Source organism: Phodopus roborovskii, unplaced genomic scaffold (genome assembly GCF_943737965.1).
Source record: "Phodopus roborovskii unplaced genomic scaffold, PHOROB, whole genome shotgun sequence".
NCBI lineage: Eukaryota > Metazoa > Chordata > Mammalia > Rodentia > Cricetidae > Phodopus > Phodopus roborovskii.
This window is the reverse complement of record NW_026126410.1, coordinates 10,995,454-11,017,929: the sequence shown is the minus strand read 5'-3', so window position 1 is coordinate 11,017,929 and position 22,476 is coordinate 10,995,454. Positions and strand designations below refer to the sequence as shown.

At 36.5% G+C, this 22,476-nt stretch overlaps 1 protein-coding gene across 1 annotated transcript in view; it reads left to right on the top strand.

Annotated features, from left to right (window-relative positions):
• Positions 1 to 22,476, top strand: part of Galntl6 (polypeptide N-acetylgalactosaminyltransferase like 6) — a 1,089,910-nt gene that overhangs the window by 464,001 nt on the left and 603,433 nt on the right. The gene's annotated exons all lie outside the window — the stretch shown is intronic.

The following is a 22,476-nucleotide window of genomic DNA, read 5'->3' as shown; positions in this document are numbered from 1 at the left end:
CCTGCATTCACATCACCAGCCACACATCAGCTCTACTGTTTTGTTCCATGTTGAGCCCTCTCTCCCTATTGTTGTAAGAGGCACAGGAGGGAGGCCAGGTCAGCTCTACTCCTCTCAAACCTTCGAGGCTGGCATACCTGCAACCTGCGACAAGGAGGTCAGCTCTAGCTAGTGTGCTGCCCAGAGGGGAAACAGAGGCTGCTTTCTCATTTGCTGCATCTAGTGAGGGTCAGGGCTAGCTTTCTCTGACCTCAGGGATAGTTCTCTCACCAAGTGTTACTATTTCTAATGCATATCACTATGGTATATGTAACCAAAGTGTCACACTAATCATTTGGATTAAACATATCATGTTTGTTAATGCTGTGTATTTAATTAAAATTAAATAAATTTTGAAATTCTAAAAGAGTACCAACCTTACAACGAAAGGGGGAGAGGCTTTATTTTGGCTGGTTTCTAAGGTGATGCAGCCTAAGGCCACAGCAGACAGGGACCTGCAGTGGGACAGCCTGCAGCTGTAGGTGAGTCATCATGGCCCTCTTCAATAAGGAGCACACCCACATCTGGACAGAAGGAGCATATCCACATTTTAATGACCTGCCAAGTAGAGACAGGGCAGGAAACTGAAGCAGGATATAAAGTTCATGGTACACATCCATCATCCATTGACCTTTGAAAACCTTACCTCCTAAAGGATCTACAAACTCTCAAAGCAGTACCACCCCTGGAGAGCAAATGTTCAAATGCAGGAGCTTGTGGCCAACATGGTGAATCTAAAACATAACAAAGACTCTGAAAATGAATGCATTTTCATTGTCTACATTATCTTCATTAGAAACAAAATATTTTAAGATAGCCACACTTTCTGTCTTTGATATTGTGGATTGGAAATAAACATTTTCTCCCTCTGGTTGACATGTTATCAGAACTGTATTGGGACATGTACCTTCTATAGACTGCTTTCTTAAGAGAGCATAGTTTGGATTCTTTACCTGATATTCCCATAAGTAGTGATTATAAAGAACGATTTCATGGTGGAAGCTCCTTGTCCATCTCTGTCACTTTATAAACTGCTTGTGGTTTGACAATTGACAGAGAGTTATATTGTATAAATTAATATGAAAACGATGCTGCATGTAATCCTCTGGAATCCACCTCTCTAAAATGACCTCAAGCTTGTCTTCAAATTGTTAATTCTGAGGAGTGTGATATCTTTCGTGGTTTTCTGATAGCTTAAACAAAGCCAAAAAATTGTGACAAGGCTGGATGTGAATAGTATTTTCAACTCCTTACCACCCACTCAATACCACTGGAGCCTCCCATTCAGTTTCTTTTAAGAAACTGACAAAGACACAGAGAGAAAGAGAGAGAGAGAGAGAGAGAGAGAGAGAGAGAAGCAAGGAAGGAGGAAGAGAGGATGAAGGAAGGAACTAAAATAATAGAACCTAGGAAATAAGAAAATAGATTATAGCTATAAATTAAACAAGAACTGTAAATAAGTAAAATTCATTTATTTAATGATAATTGATCCTTAAAAGGATATCTTATGCTTTAGGGGCTATTATTTTATTTCCATCACTACTTCATTAATTTAGTTGACAAATATAATAATTACTGGGTTCCTTATGAGAATCTGTGTTAAATTACATTTTTAATACCCTTAAGTAGAGGATTAATGTGAGGAGAAAATAAAACCTTTCCTAAACTGAAAACTCTATATATTGTCCTTGGCCTTTAATCCAGATAAATTATTCCCAGGTAATTACAATTATCTGTACCTGTTCCCACTGACCAAAACATTTCTTGTTTTGAGAAATTCTAATGTCTAATTATTTCCATCAAAGATGACTAAGGTGCATTGTTGGCATAATAAATATACTCAGGCAATAACTTTCTTTTACTGATTTCTCCCCCGCCGTTTCCAACCTATTAAGGTGCATTAGAGTGGAAAGTGTTACAGTTGGAAACAGCAGAGAGCTACTGAGCAAAGTTGATTGACTATTCTCTTTAGAGCATATTCTTTAGAGTAACCATAACATTAAATGAAAGATATCCTTACACAACCCTGAAATGCAAAAAACAATCTAATTTGAGAATTTTATTATATCTACTGAGCTTAGATTATCAAGAAAATATTATTCCAAATGTTAAGGAAGCAAGTGTGGCTCCTCTTACACCTTCTTACTTCATTACTGAAGCTGTATTCAGAAAAAGGACAAATGCCATGGAGTAAAATGATACCACACAAAAAGATAAAGCAAACACTAGCAGAGACTGTATGTCAGGAAGGTATTTGGAAGACCATGATGACAGCTTAACTTGACTTCAATCCATAGTTTATTCTGAAAAGGGCACAAAGTGATCCCTGATGCTCCCCTGACTTTGCCAGAATCTCATCTGAAACAAACAAAAAAAAAAAAAAAAAAAAAAAAAAAAAAAAAAAAAAACCCAAAACAAAAACAAAAACAAAAAACAGCTAAAGCCTTGCAGGACCCACATTGCTTAAAGCTCTATGCTTCCAGGTTCCCTGTGCATCTCAAATAGACATGGATTTGACAGTAACACCACGAGGCTCTGTGCAAATGGTCCTAGAAATTACAGATCCAATCAACACATATTTCAGGAGTATTAGTTTGCCTATTCTGTAGCTAACTGCCCATAGTCTGTTTATGTAAATTCAGTCTGTAAAATAGGGCGGAAGCTTTGGATGGCTAAAACATGAGAATTCAAAGAAACTTTGCGCAGTCTCCGTGTACCATTAGGAAAAGGTTCATATTTTTGAGCTTTAAAAATGTGAAAATATTATTTTGTAGCTCTTCGTAGCTTATTCTTCATTGCAGTTCATAAGCTCCCAGTTTGTGTGTTTCTGGCATGCATAGCTGATCTGTGCTCCTGTCCACATGCTCACCTTTACAAAGCTTGCGTTCTGGCTGGTTTGCTACATTTAGTGTACATCTTTGTTTACACTAATTCATTACCGGTTACTTTAGAAATCTCAGTCCACAAGACTTCATCCTTTTATATTTCCTATTTCGTCCTTTCTCATTAATATCAAGTCTAACACCCAGCTTTGATTGTCTATGTCACAGAAAATAACAGGTATGTCATAGACAATAACAGAATTATAGCCTTGAAACCATGAATGAAGTAAAGTTAGATAATAGTGGGCAATAATTTGATGAGTCTTACCCAGTAATAAGGTTATTTCAAGATTTTTTTCCATGAAGGTTTTTTACACAGTTTTCCCAATTTTTAAAAATCATCAGTGTTTTGTGGGAAGTTATATTATCTGTGCTTTGGTATTGTCTAAGCTTCCTCTAATTTTCCATACTATTATTCTATATTCATGGTTTCAAGCTATAATCTATATAATCTGTACATTTAAGTATCCACCTCCTTGTCATGTCTGTATGCTCAGTGTCTAGAATCTGTCTTTAAACATTCTGATTATATTTTATTTCGTCTCCCACAATGCTGGTAAGATTTGAGGGCATCTGTTTAACAGGTGTCCAGTCAGTAATAATTTTAATGGCTTTGCTTCATAATAACACATTTTAATTTTCCCCAACAAGAATATTAATTGTGTTACTTTCATATTTAGATACCTACCTGGGGTGTCACATATATGTTTTGTACTATGTAGAACATTTTATTTAATTTGCAATTAAGAAGGCCAAATGGGATCCACACTAGGGCCCACATCCCTAACAGCTGTACCTGAGGGAAGAGTTGACCTAAGGAGCCCAGCAACCCAGTGAAAACACTGCCCACCACCCACCAAGCCACATTAAGCATGTCCAACAACTTCAGATGGTACCTCCACCCCGAGCCTCATATCCTGGTCTACTACTTTGGAAGATGTCTTATTCACAACTAGAGGCCAGGCAGGATCTAGGAACTGCCTACAACCAGATAACTCTCTTTAAAACCTGCTCAATAACCCCAGGCTTCACACCTCCCCTGACCTCCAAACTAGGACCCATGGCCTCAGCAGTATTAATGAAGCCAGGTTGATCCTTGGAACCCCAGGTAAGACACTGCCCACAACCATCAAAATTCCTTTAAATCCTTCCCTACAACCCCATACTATAAACACACACACCAACACACACACACACACACACACACACACACACACACACACAAAATTTCAACAACACCCCTCTCCACTCCATGTCCTGCTCTACAACTTCCAAAGAAAATTTCAGCTTTACTGGAATGCAAGCTGGATCTAGGAATTCCAGTTCCAGCTGCTGTACTGAAAGCCAGGCTATTCCTAGGAACCTCAAGGCCAAACCAGATCTAGGTACCCCAGTCTATATCCCATCCTCTGGGATCCATATTGTGCTCTACAACAGAATGGGAAAAAGATCTGCATCACCCTCCACATCTAATAGAGTACTTATTTCCAAAATACATGAAAAACACAAGAAACTAGATGTCAACAAGCCAAATACTCCAATTAAAAAGGGGGTACAAAACTAAACAGAATTCTCAATAAAAGAATCTCAAATGGCAGAGAAACACTTAAAGAAATGTTCATCACAGGGTAGTGGTGGTACACACCTTTAATCCAAGCACTCAGCAGGCAGAGGCAGGTGAGTTCCAGGACAGCCTGGTCTAAAAAGCAAGTGCCACAACAGATTCCAAAGCTACACTGAGGAACCCTGTCTTGAAAAATGAACAAACAAACAAACAAACAAAATGTTTATCATCCTTGGGCACCTAGAAATAAAAACCAAAACAACTCTGAGATTCTTACACCTATCAGAATAATTAAGATCAAAAGCACAAGGGGTAGTTCATACTGGAGAGGATATGGAGCAAGGGGTATATGCCTCCATTGCTGGTGGGAATGCAAACTCGTACAGCCACTTTGGAAATCAATGTGGCAGTATCTAAGAATATGGAATCAACCTACTACAAGATTCAGTTATCCCACAAGGGCACTTGCATGACTATGATCATAGCACCTTTAATATTAATAACCAGAACATAGAAACAATATAGATGTCCCTCAACCTTGAAATGGATAAAGAAAATGTGTACATTTAAATAACGGAATATTACTCAGCTATTAAATTCAAGGATACCAGGAAATTTGCAGGCAAATGGATGGAAGTAGAAAAAAAAATCCCCAGTGAGAAAACCCAGATCAGAAAGACAACATAGTATGTACTCATTCAAAAGTGGTTATGTGTTGTAAAATAAAAGATAACTCTATGACAATTCACAGACCCAGAATGACTAGGCAGAAGGAGGATTAATGAGGGTACACCCTGGGAAGGAGGAATAGAAGAGAGTTCATAAGTGGTCTGAGAAAATATCAGTATAGGAACATGAATGATCAGGTGGGGGCGGGGAACAGAGGGGAAGAGTACTGAAAGGGACTACTGGAAAGGGGGGCATTTTAGGGTCAGGTAAAATCCTGATCCCCAGGAAGACCCCAGCTTAGATTCCTAACAATATTACATATTTAGTCTGAACTGGCCATCTCCTATGACCAGATTGGTGCTTAGCCCAGTTGTCATCAGACAAGTTTCATTCAGCAACTGATGTTTCCATCAGTGCAGAGACCCACAGCAAACATTAGGTGGAGTTCAGGAAATCCTGCAGAAGTGGAGGATAAATGATTGTAGGAGCCAATGAGGTCAAGAACACCACAAGAAAACTCACAAAATCAATGACCAGGGCTCATAGGGGCTCACAGAGACTGAAATGACAACCAGGAAGCCTGCATGGGACTGACCTAAGCCCTATGAATATGTCACAGTTGTGTAGCTTAGTCCTCTTGTGGGACTCCTAACAGTGGGAACAGGAACTGTCTCAGTCTTTTATAGGCTATGGGAACCCTGCTCCTCATACCAGGTCATCTTGCCCAACCTTAATACATAGTGTAGTTCTTAGTCTTACTGCAACTTGATATGCCATTTTATTGATAGCCATCAGAGGCCTGCTCTTTCCTAAAGATAAATGGAGGATTGGGAGTGGGTATGAACAGAGGAGGAGGAGAGGAGGGATGGAAGGAGGGAGGGAAACTGCAGCCCGGTTATAAAATAAATAAATACATTTATTTTTAAAACAATTAATATTAGAAGAAATCTATTTGAATACAAAATAAATAAAGAATAAAATTGTAAACTATGGAAGAATAGCCTAATTAGAAAAAAACATTCTGCTAAATTTCTACATAAATACTAAAGTAGTAAATTAAGCTTTAAGGATGTGTGAGCGTGTCCCTTTCTTGGCATAAACAAATCCATCCAATTATTATCATAAGCACAATTCAATCATAATATAATTAATGTACAAGAAAACCCCAAATGTAAAAAGAGGAGTAGGCTCCCTTGAAATTTCCATGCCCACTAGTGGATATATAGATAGCTTTCATTAAGTACCACTCACTCTCTTAATGCTTGTCATTAGACATACATGAAAGCTTCCTTATGCTTTTAATGTGTGTGTGTGTGTGTGTGTGTGTGTGTGTGTGTGTGTGTGTGTGTGTGTGGTAGGGAATGGAGCAGTTTGTGCCACTGGAAACTTATGGCAATCAAAGGACAACTTGCAAAGTCAATTTACTTCCTACACTAAATAGGTTTCAGGTATTTAAGTAACTCAGCTTTCCTTTATCTCGTGAGCCATCTCACTGCCTTTAATACTGTTTTTCAATAAATTCCAACTTTGTTCCCCAGAAAAAAGTACATGAAATAAAGTTCCATAAAACCCTGAAGTAATGAGAGTTATATGTAATTGCATAGAATTCATACAATTGAATCATTGTTATATTATCAATTATTACTATTTTTTGCTGCTTTAAAAACAGATGTTTGAAAGTACATATGCTTTAATGTACTTTGTTTCATGTATGGGTTTGTTACTTGAATCTGTTACTTGTGAGGTGGTCGAGTAGCTGGGGAATTTTAAAATTAAAATTGTCTTATTCTGCTTTGTTGCTCTCTACTTTTATCATTTCTATTTTATACAACTGAGTTTCTCTAGATTAGAATAGTTTTAGCCTTCTGGCTTTGACAATAAATGGAATATTGGATCATGAGAAAAGACTCTGAAATAGCTCATTCCCTGAGAAAATATAGGAGCATTTTATAACTCTTGGATCATATGACTGCTTTCATAGTATTACAGTTATATCATGGCAGAATATCACATTCCTGTTCCCTGGACAATTTCAGAAGCAATTGAGAAATTGTTCTAGCAGTGGCTTCTTTATTAAAGTGTTGCCTTTGATATTGAGGCTCTATTGATGAGAACAATTCTCATATGAATCAAATGTAGTATCTACTACTGAGCTTCAGAATAAGGAACATTCAGCCTCCATTCCATGTCACCACATTTGCTGGGATGAAGCATGTGCAGATCTGAAGGGGTGGAGTGCAGAGAGTTCAGAACACAACACAGCAACTGGCCTCTGCCTACAAGAAAAGCCCAAAGTAGAAAATGAAGGAGTGCTAAGCATGGTATGCTGCAAAGCCCAAACTCATCAATCATAGCTGTTTTATTTGTATTGGAATAATGTCTAAGAGGGTTCAGACACAGCAGGCATATTCATTACACAGTGCCTTGTCTATTGGAACATCTGTCGGGATGGAACTCTACTCCCCATAAAGAGCTCAAGATACTTCCTCTACAAAAAAGCAGAGAATGTGTGAGCACATTCAGAATTTAGGTTGAACTTTTGACATCTCAGTAGTCTACATCTGAAACATCCCCACCCTACTAAGAGGATATTAATTGTTCTTTAAAAGAAATAATTATATATTAAACTTTTAATTAAGATTTAGTAAATTTGCATAAAATACTTATCCAAATTATATATGAAATATAAAAATATGATTTAATAGGTACAACTCTTTAATGCTAAAACTCATTCTCAGAAATGTTTGCAACTAGGCAAAATTTTTCAAGAATAGCATTTTTTATACTCAATTTTGGTAGCTTTCAGTATATTTTGACTGGCAATAGTGAGTCTTCCTTCATGGTTTTATGGTGGCATGCATGTGAAGTTGATGAAATACTTTCATACAGTAAGTTCACAAGTGAATTCAGCTGCAAAATATACTAAAATGCCTCTCTCTGTGTGTGCTAGCCAGGTATAAGACTGTCAGAGCTGGAGGTGGAAAATGGGTCTTTGAATTAAGTGCTGCTTAAGTTAAGATGATTTTAAAACATTATTTTTAATAGAGAACAATAAATAAAGATTATAAGCAACATACTGGAGGAAAGAACGGTCAGTAATAACAAATAAAAGTGAACTTTTAGAACACATTTAAGCATCTTTGATATGAATAGAGCTGTAAGTATATATCTAAGTATAACAGTATAGCCATCAGCACATAATTGTGTTTCTAGAACTCAAGATCTAGATTAATAATGAAATCACTACCATAGCAAATTGAAACATATAATCCTCGTCTGACGACTAAAGGCTGAGAAAGTGAGATTTTTTTTTTTTTTAATCACTGTAAGTAAAAGTTGTCTATGGTCTGTCTGGCTATGGAGATGAAAATCTTCCTAGGAGACATAACATTTGATGAGCTGTCAGGCAGTCAGCCTTTAGCATGAATGACAGAGCATGAATCAAAATTCTCTGAAAAGTAATATGAGGGCAAGTAGAAAGGCTTTTGGTCTCAGGAGGTTGGTGGGAAGGCAGTGTACATGAAAATAATAAACCTTATAGGAATGTGCTTGCAGCTTTAAAATTGGATCTCTTGCATTTCAAACTGTTTTGTGTGTCTGTGTTTGTATCTGGGGTTAAACATGATGAAAATTAAACATGAAAAATACTAAAAATGTGTATGAGACTGAGAAATAGATTCATATCTTGAATTCTGTAAGGAAAAGAGCATCGGTTTCAAGCATGACTGCACCTGCCTGTGATCCTAACATTTGAGGACCAAGCCTGAAGGATTTGAGATCAACCTGGCCTGCATAAAGAATTCTAAGAGGCCTTTAACAGGTAGAGAAGAAATGGAATACGTTTTCTGCCAATGTTAACGTAGCAAGTGTAACTTTAAATTCAGTATTTAATTTTATCCACTCCAGAAGCTTTCAGAAATGAAAGGCGGTGCTTAAGACCATAATGTACACATAACCAATATGGGTCAAAAAAAAAAAAAAAAAAAAAAAAAGCTTGCTGTTCTCACGAAAATGATAATTTCTTTTTTAAATCAGTGGGCCATGCAATCTTCAATTACTGTGCACTTGTCACCTGATCTTGGAAAGTGGTGGAGAAAAATATTATTGATGAATGTATTGACAGCCAAGGGAAACTATGCACACATAAATAACTCATTCATATATTACAGTAATATTTAAATGCATATTTTTACATCCCTAAATTCTCAAATATTAAAAAATCATTGCACTTGGCTTTAATTTTGAAAATTTTTCATTAATATCTATGAATATTTATATTAAAACACATGGTATTGGTTAAAACATCAATTTATATTCTTAAGCTCTGTTGCTATTATGACAAAACTTGTTAATTACATGAGTGACAAGCACCAATCTGTGTTTATAAAGATAAAACACCCAGGGATTGACTTCTGTAGTGTAAACATACTGACCTGCTCTCCAATGAAGTTAGGAAAACATTTCCAAACAAATTCATTTTAAGCGCCCCCCCCATTCAAATAAAAGAATTAACATCTCAGTTTCAATAGAAAGTGAAAAAAGAAAAAGATAGCTATACCACAAGTTTGTCATCTTTTTTTTTTCCCCCCTCTCAGCGAGTCAGATTTCTGTATGCTTCCAGGGAGTGGCTCTCCCAGCTGCCTCTGGACCACATTCCCTATTGCTGAAGGTGAAACTTTGCTCATACACAGGGGAGAGGCAGCAGGGTCTCTTGCTCTTGGGCATCACTCTTGCCGCAGAAGCTCTCCTGTCATGCGGCATGCCAGATTGCTTCAATGCCAGTCAGTTTCCATAACTGTGATGTGCTCTCCTATGAGTGAAGCAGCTGTTGGGTCCTCTTCCGTGGCCTCAGCTCCTGGAACACAGTGCCACCCTGGGGGCCTTGGCATGCTCCTCTGCATCCTCTGAAGATCCCTCTTTTGAGGGAGCCCCATGTCATCAAATTAGTGTTTCTGGTATTACCAAAGAAAGCAACTTCGGTGCAATAGAGCACAAAATTGTAACATCTCGGAACACTGACAAAGATTGGAGATTGGAGCAAAAAGCACCTAGCAGGCAGGCAGTGTATTTCACAAAGATGTAGCTAGGACTATACCCCATTATTTGTCAAGAGGGAAGGGAAGAACAGGAAGTTTGAGACGAGTCCTGAATTAAGAACAAAAGCCAAAACTCAGGTATATTAACCCAAGGCAGGCCCATGCTCAGGAGGAGCTGGTAGATGGTGACATAAATTGAACTCCATGTTTTATTTATTTATTATTTTGATTTTTTCTATTTTTTTGTTTGTTTATTTTTATATCAAGAGAAACAACCTTATGTTGGGTAAGAGAAGAATTGGAGGATGGAAAAGAATACAATAAATATATGTAGTGTGAAATTCCCAAGGAATAAAACACCTTGAACCTTGGAAGCTATGTCTTCAAAAGACATACAATTTTAATGGATTCACCTCTAGATTGATTTATGTTCGAAGATATTGTATTAACAGAAACTATAAAGTACCCAAGGAGGCATTATTAAAACTATGAGCTGGTATGGTCTGGAAAGGGAAAAAACTGCTTACTTATCAGTGTGGGAATACCCAAGCTGCCCCTCTGTGTGTATCAACACTAGTGGTTTAATGCTGTACTACAAAGAAATAGACTTCACTAAAATAATTGGGTCAATTATTTTGAATTACACAAGCATTTCTAATAAACTGGGAGAGGGGTAGAATCACTAGCACTCACAATTACTACAATATAATATTGAATTATGAAGCATGCAGAAAATAAAAACAATATGTATTTGTACTTTCAGGGCTAGAGAGATTAGAGGAGGGTTCTCTTGGATTTCTTGGCCAAGCAATCTAACAGAATGGTTGAGGTCAGGGCTCAATAAGAAATAGGTTTCAAACATGGTGAGGAATTATAAATATGAATGAACATGCACACACACACACACACACACACACTTACATACATACATATATACACTATATACACTGATGTAACAGGAACATTCAGGCGCATGCACATATATGCACACACACATATACATATATTCATATATATACTGATGTAACAGAAACATGCAGGTGCATGCACACACACATACATATACATTCATATATATATACTGATGTAACAGGAATATCAGGTGCATGCACACACATACATACATAATGGGGGCAAGACCAGGCTACAGAAACCCACAGAGACAGCCAACCTGAGCAAGAGGAGCTCATGGACTCCCCAGACTAATATCTGGGAAACCAGCATTGGACCGACTCAGACCCCCTGAACATGGGTTTCAGTTAGAAAGTCTAGGCAGTCTAAGGGACCTCTGACAGTGGAACCAGGATGTATTCCGAGTACACAAAAGGACTTTGGGAGCACATTCCCCATGGAGGGATACTCCCTTAACGTAGAGGCAGGAGGGAGGGCCTAGTCCCTACTCCAAATGATGTGACAGATTTAGATGACCCCTCCTGGACAACTTCACCCTACATGTGGAGTAGGTGGGGGGATGGAATGAGAGGAGGTGGTGGGCATGAGAGGATGGAAGAGAGGGAGGGAGAGGGAACTGGGATCCATATGTATATAAGAAAAATAATAAATATATATAAAATGTACATACCTTCATGTATATACTGATGTAACAGGAACATACAGGAGCATGCACACACATGCACACAAATGTGATCTGGTAATATAAATTACCTTTAAGAGTTAGTAAACGTTGCATGTAACAGATAAGGACTTTAAGCAAGTCAATTTTAATATAATGTCAAAGCTAAAGGGAAAAGTTTCCAATGATTAAACAAATTAAAATTGCAGAAAGAGCTAAACAGAAAAATGATAACTAAATTAAAACTGTTTTAGAGGATCTTAGCAGAAGACCAGAGGTTATACAATAACAAAACAATGAAGTTCAATTTAAATGGAAATTATTTCAAAACACAGGAGTATACACTGAGGAAAATCAGATGAAGACTTGGATGAACTTTTGACCCCACCAAATATGTGAGCATGTATGGATGAAATCATGTTGAAAGGCAAAACAGAGTATAAAGCAGATAAAATATTTGAAAAACAATGACTGAAAAAATGTAAGATTTATTGGAAAATGACAACCTACATATGAGGAAATTCAAAAATTTAAGTAATATAAATGTGAAGAATCCACAATCAAAGTAAAAGATGTGGGTGTTTTTGTCAACAACCATGGCCTGCAGTGTCAACCTGCCTGAGGCAAGGAGGAAGCAGAGTTAAACTCAGTAGCTGGTTTGGTTCAAACTTCATGTCTGACTGTGGGTAGTCTATATTCAGGCATATTTAAACACACTACATGAGACCACTCCTTAAGGATGGGTTCTAGATCATCAAAAGAAACAATGCCCCAGACATGGCTCTGTAGAGGATGCCTGAAATAAATGTAAGAATCTAGAGGAGCTCGGTGTCACCTGGTCATACAGATTAGTACACAGGTCACTAGACTATTAACCACATCCATCCCAAGCCTTCAGGACAGGAAACAGGTTATAAGTCTCTTCATTTGAAGAGAAATCCCTGAATCTTAAAATTCCTAGTTTCCCTAGAGATTATCTATGAGCACAAAAACCTTGTGTCTACTACAAAACATCAAGAACACTGACAATAGTAAAAGAAAACTGTCTCACTACATAGAAGGAAATCACAGGAAGAGATACAATAAAGCCATCCCCTTAAAATATAGATGCACAGCAAATACATCCACAAACTACTCCTGGAGCTAAAGCTTAAGCAGCACTACAGACGAAGATGTTGGAATAAGAGCCAGAGGGTCAGGGATTTGCCATGACATTGCATCTCCTAGGAATGTCAGAAGCAACAACACAAAGTCTTATTATGGTGGGTGACAGTCTACACAGAAGCTGAACAAAGACAAAGAACAAAAACTTGCCTAAGTGGTTGGATGAAAGGCATGAGACCTAAAACCTATACAAAGGACTAGAAGCAACAAAGGAATGCTAAGAGTGCAAGTAACGTTCTTTTCCAGGAAAGAGCAAAGAAACTGGTTATCCAATACTAAATGATCATCCCTAAGCATACATATAGATAGAATTATACAGACTGAGCTGGTTATACTTAAGAATCTTTCTGCATATACATATATTTATATGCATGCAATGATGATTAATGAAAATAAGGTCATGAATTTGAAAGAGAGCAAAGAACGTGAGTGGGAGGGAGGGTTTGGAGAGAAAAGAGGGAAAGGGGAAGTGGCATAATTATACTACAATCTCAAACAATAAAATAATTGATGAACAAAAGGAGGCCAGTGTGTTTTGCTGTGCTTCACTAGTCAGGTAAAGCTAACAACATTTTTTTCACACAGTTAATGGCTATTTGCATGTCTCTTGGGAAGCATATATTTTAGATGTTGAGCCTGTTGAGTTCTTTATAGAAACCTTTCCCATGGTGTGACTTGTCTCTTTACTCTGTAAATATTTATTTACTTTGGCTATACTTTTTAATTTGATATAATCCCAATAATCAATGATTTGTCCTATTTACTCAGTCACCGGAGTCTTAGGAAGTTAACATGTATGGCAAGGTCTAATGTCCTCAATGGCTACCTCTTGAACTTTTAAAGTGTCACATCAAAATTTTTAATTTATTTTGAATTGAATTTATAGTGATAAAGATAGAACTACAATTTTAAGTGTCTGTTGGTAGATACACAGTCTTATAATTTTTCATAAATTATATTTTCCCAACATAAGTTCTGTTGGGAAACTTGACAAGAGTAAGATGACTATTGCTGTGTGGATTTATTTCTGATAATGTATTTATCTGGGGTGTTGTGATAAAATACCCATGATGAACAAGAAAGATAAAGTACTTTGGCTTACGATTTCACAGGTTTCAGTGATCATTGGCTGGCTCCATTCCTGTAGGCCTAAGGAGAGCATGTGGAGAATGACATCTCATTTTATGGTGGACAGAAACACAGAGAAAGAGAGAAATGGTTAGGAGACAAGATGTAGCTTTGTCAGGCCATGCTCAGTGACCTACATCCTCCAATTATGTCTCAACTTTCAAATTGAACCACCTCCCAGTAATGCCATAGTAGTTGATATCTATCAGGAGACTACTTCTTTGATTAGGTTAAAGCCCTTATTATAAAAACGTTTTTCTCACAAGCTTATAAGTTTCCAATCATACCCAGTGTACCAATAAACACACATATTATAAAAACTTCAGCGTATTTAAATAGGGATTAATGAGAAAAGCAAATCAAAACTAAATTGAGATCCTCTTTTGACTTCATATAGATAACAAAATTCAAAATGTAAATGCAGGTGAGGAGAGCATGTAAAAGATCTCTTGGACATTATTACTGAAAATGTAAATCAGTGCAGCCAATAAAAATGTAGAATTGAGACTCCTTAGAACACTAAAAGTATACCTAACATGTGACACACCTGCAACTCATCTTGGTGAATGTTCAAGGTAATCAGTAGATCCACTCACATACTAGTGTTTATCATAGCACTATCCATGCTAGGCAAATAAAGCAGTGTCCAACACTACATGAATGGAGAAAGAAAAGTGGTACACACAGGATGGAGTGCTATTCAACCACAAAGAATAACTTAATTGTCCTATATCAGAATAAGATCCATCATAATATTGTAAAACAAGCCAGACTAAGAAAGATAAACTAGATTCAACAAATGTATGCAATTTGCAAAACATTAAAATAAAAGAAATGTCCATGTTCACAATTTAGAAGGCATGCATTATTAAGTTAACAACATATTAGAATCATTTGTGACAAGCTAATTCTAAAACCCAATTAGACATATGAGAAACCCAATTATTAAATTATAAGTGTGCTTTGTGTACATTAGCTATAGTCCTCTTATCACATATACGACTCAGAACTATTTTCTATGTTTTTGTGGAATATCAAGTTTATTTTTTCATTAAGGTACATTGAAGAATGTATATTAATACATATTTATTTGACAAGCATAATCCTGAAGATGAACAAAGTGAGAAGATTAATACCTCCTTGTTACAAGTTATTTTATAAGATGATGGTAGTCAAAACAATGTCTGACCAGTAAATAAATAGACTTACAAACCAATGGAACAAAACAGAAGATCCAAAAACAGCCCTATATGCCTTTGGTCTATTAATTTTTGTGGAGAAAGCAACAATACCAAATAGAAAAATATAGCCTTTCAACAAATGTTACCAAGAGAACTAGATTCAAATAGAAGGAGTAAGCATACCTGTACCTCAGACCATGTATAGAAAGCAACAGAAAATGAATGTAAGACTTAAATCTAAAATCTGAGATTGTAAAACTCTTAAAAAATGCAAAGCTATGTATATATGATGTTAGATTTTACAAAGGATTTGATCTAATAAAAATGTCTTATATTAGAAAGCAAAATTAAATAAATAAGAATATACAACCATATATATATGTAAATCAGCAATGATTTATATATATATAATCAGCAATGATTTATATACATATATACGTATATATATATATATATATATATATATATATATATATATATATAAATCATTGCTGATTAAGGTGTAGAATGACATAGAAACTGTGGAACAATCTGGCAAGTTTTTTGTTTGTTAGTTTTTGTTTTTCGAGACAGGTTTCTCTGTGTAGCTTTGGAGCCTATCCTAGCACTTGCTCTGTAGACCAATCTGGCAGTTTTTAAAACAGTTAAACACCAAGTTTAATGGAATAACACTTCCGCCTCTAGAATGAAAATTGAAAAATGTCAGACAAAACTTGCAAGTTGTTTTGGTTTTTGGTTTGTTCTTTTGTTGTTGTTGTTTTTGTTTTTTGTTTTGCTTTCATTTACAATAGAAATGAAGGTTTTACTCAAATAGTCAACCACTGATGAATGGAGTAATACACCATAAAACAAAATTATGCAGCCATTAAAAGGTGTCAATACACATTGATTCTACAACATGTTGACATTAAAATAATGTTAACATTGAGAAAGGTGTCATGGCTGCCTGGGAGCCAGCCACCAGTAGCACAGGACTCAAAGGGAATCCAAGAGTTGGCAAGTATTATGATGGTTTGTCTGAGGGATTTGGGAAAAATCACAAGCATTCTCTCTTGATAGCTTCCTCCTTTATTCTTCTGTATTCTTACCTTTTCTTATCTCTATCCAGAAATGTTCCTTCTGTCTCTCTTGATGTTTTTCTTCTCCTACTTTCTATGTTTTCCCTCATAGCTTATATACACCAGCAAAAACTTTCAGGCAATATAAAATATAAAAATCAGTATGATTTCCTTCTATTTTTCAAGGGAATGCTTACAATGAATATAAGAAAAAAAAAAAAAAAAAACAACAGGGTTTCCATATCCCTTAACAGGATTAAGCATTTTATGTATTACAGTTGAAAAACAAATTATCCCCAAGAACCCAGGTATGTTCACACACAAGCAACTTGTTATAGATTAACAAAGCAAGTTATTTTTCTCAGCCAGATCTTTTACTGGCAGGCTGCATTTTAAAGTTACAAAGAAAGGAACCGATTATCACTTTTCTTGAAAGGTAATCTTATTAGGAGTCTTAAAGGAATCACAAACTTAAACTTTTATATATGAAAAACAATCAGTCAGCTCTATTTTAAATCATTAAGGTGCATACCCACTCATCAATAGCTGTTTATATCAGAAGACTGATGGCAGAAATGGATACAAGGAATTAATTATCACTTTTGGTCATCAACTATAGCAAGAAAAGTACATGAGCTAATAAAAGATGGGCTACTTGTTCACCCATTCACACCGTGCTTGATACCAGAGAAAGATAGTAGCGGCAAGCATGTAAAGACATAGCATAAGAAAAATACATTCTGAAGTCTATGGTCTTGGGGCCTTGCCTGTTGGATATTCAACTGTCAGAGATTTTCTTCCTGGTGGTCTGACACCAGAACTTCAATCGCCATCTGCTGTCCCTCTGACATGGCCAACAGGAGAGTATGATGACTACTGATACATGGATGGAGTTCTTGTTTGAACTGATGAATTCACTCTAAAAATGACTTTCAGCTGGTTATAAAGATCTCTGTGTATACCAATTATACTGAATTTACATGTAGAATATCAAAAGAATGAATTGCATGACACATAAATTATATCTTCAAAAGTGACCCACAATTTTCTTTTTATTAGTTAAAATTTTCATTTATTTTACATCCTGAATGCAGTTTCCCCTCCCTCCTCTCCTTCCTTTATCTCCCGTCTCCATTCTGCCCCCCCCAATCCACTCCACTTCCATTTCTGTTCAGAGAGTGGTGGGCCACACAATGGTGTCAACAAAGCTTGGCATACCAAATTGAGGATGCATTAAGCTCCTCCCTTTGTATTGAGGCTAGGCAAGGCAACACAGTATGAGGAATAGTTTCCCCAAAGCCAGCCCTAAGTATTAGGGATGGGCTCTGTCCCCACAACTAGGAGTCTCACAAATAGACTAAGCTATACAACTGTCACCCATAGGTAGAGGTCCTAGATTAGTACCATGGGGACTCCTTGGCTGTTGGGCCAATGTCTATGAGCTCCTGTGAACCCAGGTTAACTGAAATGATTATATGTTTTTATTTTCATATTTTTAACCAATGAATTCCTCTAATGTAGACCTTACCATGTGATCAATGTAACAATTATTTGTCTCTGGAGAACTGTAACTGTTATGTAGTGATAAGTGTCTTATTATTTCTAAAGTGAATTAAGAGATTCAAATATATCAGTGTCAAACACACAATTTTCTAGTAAAATTCTTCTATTTGGAAACCCACTGTACAAAAAATTGTTTAGCATTCTGTGAAGCAGTGTAGAATTCAAGATTAGCCACATATTTCAATAATACTTGATATTTCTTGATACTTGAGGGTTTGTTTGTTTGGGTGGTTGGTTGTTTTTTTGTTTGTTTGCTTAATCAATTGCTGCTTCCACATATTTATTTACCTTAATCCAATATTTCCTCCAGCTCAAAATACTAATGTTTTCCTTGGGAATGACTTTCTCAACTTTCATTCATCCACAGTCACAATTTCATTTTTAAGGCACTGTAATGTCACCAGGATGTTCTTAACAATCCATATTGTTTGCTGTAATGCAAATGTACAATATCTTTTCCACTCCATCTTGTGAAACTCAATAATATCAACAGATACTTTTATACTTGTGTTTTTAACCATTTTGTCTATGTCAAGGAATAAAATCTCTCTTGCTTTCCCTCCCCTCGCCTTTTCAACCTCTCTCTCAACAATCACATACAACCAATGTCACATGCTAAAATCCATCATTGCTCAATACTGACTATAGTTGTTTTTATATTCCAACTCTTCTTGTTCATCTACCTCTCTCTAAAATATATTATTGAAATCCATCTCATGAGCTTGCCTCTCCTAAGTTAAAATACCTGGATAGCCTTACAATTAGACTGCAAGCATTTATTCTCAGCCTTCTGGAATATCCTTCAAAGGGAACAACTCTGATCCTTATGAACTAAGGAGGAGAGTTGTTTAAACTACTTATCAGGGTCACGTTTTCACAAAAATAATTATAGTCATTTTTATTAGTAACAATCTATTTTTATAAAAAATAGCTCCTAAAATATCAGCATCCCATTATTATTTTTTACCTAGCTCTAATCATGTCCATATTGGCTGTGAATATACAAACACATAGCTAATGAGCATGTATACATTTTGTTGTTCTTTAGTGTAAGCATAAAAGATTACAATGAATGTTTTAATTTTTCTAAGAACATGTTTTTATTTCAAACATTCATAAGATCAAATTAATATGTGGTAAATGGGTAAACAAGTAGTGATGACCCACTTGTATCCAAATGCACACAGCAGTCAACACTAGTTTTTCCTACCTATCAAAAGCAAAATAAATTGCCAGTTATCACTACTTTATCAAATCCAGTTGATGTGGAAAGATTGGAACAGAAAATGGAGTGACTGAAACCAGTTGAATATGCTGACATTAAGACAATTATTATGTAAATTTGTGCTTGGAAATGACTTATACAGATTAGTCCCATAATATACTTGTCACTAGCCAGATGTCAAGCTGACATTTTCTCTATTGCTATTGAGCATAGGGTACAGAGACCTGTAGCTGAACCAAAACAGGTTGTAAAAGGAACAATGGCAAAAAGGTTAAAGAAAATAAAGACTTTTTTCCTTAGCTTTCTGAACTGTTCTGATCCACTTATAGTAAAAGTCAAATAAATAGCTTATAACTCTGAGAGATGAAATCTTTAAAGTTCTCCACATGCTCATATAATACAGACTTGGTTAACTGTCTGTGGCACTACTGGGAGACAGTAGAACCTTGTTGAGGTAGGGCCTAATCATCAGGGGCATGTAGTAGAAAGAGCTACGAGGGTCCTAGCACTCCTCTCCCCTTGCTCCCTAAATGCAATAGACTGACAAACCTCCTTTAACACACATATCCATCAGAATGAATTGTACAACGATGTCCCAAAGCAATAAGACCAATACTCTGTGGAATGAAATCTCTAAAACTGTGAACCAAAATAAATTTAAATGTGAGTTGCTTATCTGAGGCATTTTGCTAAAGTGATGGAAACCTGATTTGCACACTAATCCAAACACTGTTAGCTATTCTTGTTTAGCAAGCTTAAATTCCATCACATGCAGATATTTGAATTGCCTTTTTTTTTATAAAGAATGATGCTTTGAAAAGCTTTTCTTTCATAACAAGGTGACAATAAATTCATTATGTAACTAATAATTTGGAATATAGTTTGCTGAAGATGATACATATAAATGAATTTAAATAATTACTTTGCTATAATTGTCTTTGTTTTTCGGTGCTTAGTTATAGTTATCAATTTGACACACTCTATAATCATCTGGAAAGGGGATCTCATTGAGGGGATCAGACATACCAGTGTGGATTAGCTAGACAATGGGAGGCCTACTGTGATTGGCACCATTCCCTGGGCAAGTGAATCTAATTATACAAAGTGGGGAACAGGTGCTGAGCACTATCATTGCACTAATGCATGCACTAATATTCACTGCTCTCTGTTCTTGACTGCGGATTAATAGATATTTGAACCTCCTGCTGTAATCTTCACAAAGATGGATTGTATCTGACCCTTTTGACAAGGGTACAGATGGGCGATCTGGCCCTGCCCATCATCTGCCATAGGGTGGCTTGGAAGAGGGAGAGATGCCCCCCATTGTTTCCTATGACAGGTGGAAGAGCTAGATCTTCCTCTGACTCGCTACAGCACTGAGAGAGTGCCTCCTCTTCACCTGAGCAAACACAATAGTGCTGGCCCTGGTAGGAGAGCCAGCCCTATAAGTGTGAAAGCAGGAAAACCTGCTGCTGCTTTTTTTTTTTTTTTTTTTTTTTTTTTTTTTTTTGCACATATCCATAATTTAATTTCATGTGCTGTCCAAGCGAGTGTGAAAATAAGAACTCACATTATTCTGTTGCTATTTCCGTTTTCGCTTTCCTCAGAACATTTCATGCTACCTACCATTTCACAATAACTGGACCCATCCTTAAACTTTTTTTTTTTTTTTTTAACATTGGTCACTAGCAAAATCAAACACCATGTTCATAGCCCATACCCAAACCTACGTTCTGTTGAGTGGAAAGGAGCAGTTTTAAGTTTGGTCACAAATAATCATTTTAGAGAAAGGGTTCATTTCTTGTTTAGGTAGGATAGTATCTTAGAGCCAGAAAGAGATCCATAGCCCCCTTCCCCTCTTAGCATCCCAGAAGCTCCCAATACACAGTGAGGAGTGGTTTCTCTCCCCAGAGCAGAATCTCATGCCTTCTCTTCCGGCTCAGCATCCTTCTGGAGACAAGGAAGGCAGAGTTAAGTTGACCCAGAAGAAATGCAATAGAGGCTTCCTTCTCTTGCTTTACCTGCATGTCTGCTCTTCACTCCCACGTCTATTTGCACAATAGTAAACTGTGAGCCCAGGAGGTTAAATCTGCTGCTTTCTGCAAAAGGTGAATGAACTACCCAGGGCAGTGGTGAAGAGCTCACTCAGATAGCTAAGTTGGGGAGAGTTGACAGGTGAACAGCCCTGCAACCACCCAGGCATAGAACCAAGACTATAATTTAGTGCACACATCTACGATCTGCTGGAGCATGTGAATGGCCAGTCCTGCAGACCCAAAGGTGCGGAATCTACAGGACATGGAACAACAATGGGATATCCAAGAGGAGTCCTAGTTAGGAAACAGTATCAATAGTATAGCAAAAGCCAGAGGTCTCAAACCAAACCATGACTAATTGCAATGAACACTTGCAAGCAAAGCTATATGAACTAAAGGGTACACTCTGTGCCTCACTGTGCCTCACTACTACTTCCATGAGGAGAGTTTTTCTTTTTCTTATCTTTCCTTTGAAATTGTATTTTACTTTATCTTAGCAGGGAGGTTGCAAGAGCAGAAAGCAGATGAATATGATTGAAATGCAAGATGTTAAACACCACAAAGAAACAATAAAAAGTTTGTTTTTAAAGAAAGAAAAATGATAAATTGTAACCCAGAATTGCCAGTTAAGCAAACCTTTTACCTTTTACCTGGCTTGCTCTTTACAAAGTGTTTCATCATAGCAGCAGTAGAGGAAACTAAGATACCATGTGTGCAAAAAAAAAAAAAAAAAAAAAATTGCACCCTTTTGAAATAATTTCCAGATTATCACTACCAAAAGTAATTAATTCCCTAGATTATTCCAAAAGAACACAAATAATAATATGGACCTTAAAAGAAGTGCAAAATCTGACTCCATGCCTGTTTATTGTGAAAATTACTAGCCAATAATCTCTAAATGTTCTGTAATGATAACATGATGGTATACATAAGTGAAGCAACTGCTACAACTGATAAACACCTTTTAGTAAAGTGCTGAATTAAAAAAAATGCTAAAAATATCTGTAGCCCTCTTATATACAAAAGATAACAGGGCAGAGAAGGTAATCAGGGAAACAGCACCCTTCACAATAGCCACAAACAATAGAGTAACTAACCAAACAAGTAAAAGACCTGTATAACAAGTACTTCAAGACTTTGAAGAAAGAAATTGAAGAAATTGTCAGAAGTTGGAAAGATCCCCCATACTCATGTATTGGGTAGTATTAACATAGTAAAAATGGTCATGTTAACAAAAGCAATCTACAGATTCCATGCAATCCTTATCAAAATTACCACACAAATCTTTATAGGCCTTAGAAGGACAATATTCAACTTCACATGGAAAAAAATATGCAGGATAGCTAAGACAATCTTGT